Source organism: Priapulus caudatus, unplaced genomic scaffold, assembly GCF_000485595.1.
Source record: "Priapulus caudatus unplaced genomic scaffold, Priapulus_caudatus-5.0.1 Scaffold128, whole genome shotgun sequence".
Lineage (NCBI taxonomy): Eukaryota > Metazoa > Priapulida > Priapulimorpha > Priapulimorphida > Priapulidae > Priapulus > Priapulus caudatus.
This window is the reverse complement of record NW_014577189.1, coordinates 531,255-532,923: the sequence shown is the minus strand read 5'-3', so window position 1 is coordinate 532,923 and position 1,669 is coordinate 531,255.

Here is a 1,669-nt window from a genome sequence, read left to right as displayed (position 1 = left end):
GCACGCACGCATGCATAATAAATCGGTAATAATCGCTATCGGGTGTTGTCGTGTAGACGCTATATAATCGTTAACTCGATATAAGTATTGTATGCAGCAAGCGGGGTAACCGGACGTGACGCTAAGCACCATGTATAGGAGAGGTGACGAACGCGCAAACGACAATAGACGGGTGCGTATCTTGCATCCGCTTGTGCAAAGGGATAGGTCGCACCTGCGAACGGGCATCGCTTGCTTCCCAGCAAGGGTCTGGTTTTAGACAGACGAGTTTCTAGAGCCGGTTTTGAGCCCATATATATAGGCAGCATTTGACAAGCAAGAGGACACAAGATATAAGATTTAGAGAGACTATGTAGTCAGTCAGAGAGCCTATAGGCATGGTTGCCTATATAGGCTGTATTATGTATATATATATTTGTATGTGTAGTTAATAATAAAAGTCTATGTGAAACTACTAATCCGTGACTACGTCTACGTCTACGTCTACTGTGGTTATCTCTGCTCTCTGCTCTCTGCTCTCTGCTCTCTGCTCTCTACTGGTTATCTACGGGACAACGCTGTTACTCTACGCTGTCGACGCGTCCATCCTACACGGAGATCTACAACCCTTTCGCAGTACAACAATTGGTGGAGGATGCAACGATCTGCATTCGCTACGCTAATCCCCCGGAACCAGAAGAAGACGAAGAAGGAGAAGAAGATGACTACTCTCTTATTCATGTTGTTTGTGCACAGGGCGTGCGTACGGTGTAGGGGCCTACTTGTGTGTTGCAGATGAGCATTTGACCGGCATTTACAGGTAATTATCGGCAATAATATGCGAAATAGAGTAGAGAAACAATAAGACTTTGGTAGTAAATACATTTCGTGTTTATTTACCTTTTTATTTATTTATTGCGACTTATACATGAACTCAAAAGTCTTCATACAGCGTTAGACGATTTAGGAACGAGGACATTATTTGCAAGGTCAGTGGCGGATTAAGAGCTGTCAGTACACCGTGTAACCGGCTATGGTCATGTTGAGTCCGAACGGATCAGTCAAACGTTTTTATATGCTTACCGCCGGCGATGACAGCTCTGACGTCATTGTATTACCGGTAGTTCTATTGCCGCATTGGCTATACGATTAATCTAAACTGACAATCTATTTTCGAAGAATATGTGAATTTGTTGCAATCTTGAAGGAACAGTAATACAGGATACTGCTTTACAAATACATAATTCCTGCTTTACAAATACATAATTACTGCTTTACAAATACATAATTACTGCTTTACAAATACATAATTACAACACTAGGTATGCCTCAAAAGGTAATCTACACAGACCTGCCTCCAGGTCTAACTATGGACTATCTCGATTTAAGTCTCTGGCCTCAAGGATATGGGAAACAATTCCTCTTGAAATTAAAACCTCGCCACACAGTAAATTTAAACATAATTATAAGCTATTCCTTCTAGACAGCCAGTAATAATCAATTAAATCAAATTAGTGCGTGTTATTTAGGACCATTGGTTATGGTTATATATTATATTATAATTGCTTGCTTGCTCTTGTTACTTATTACTTATTACCAGTGGCGTAGCCAGCAATTGGAAACAGGGGGGGCCAAGGCGAGGGAGCGAAGCGACCGAGGGGGTAGGGTGTGGGAGGGGTATCCCCCCTCC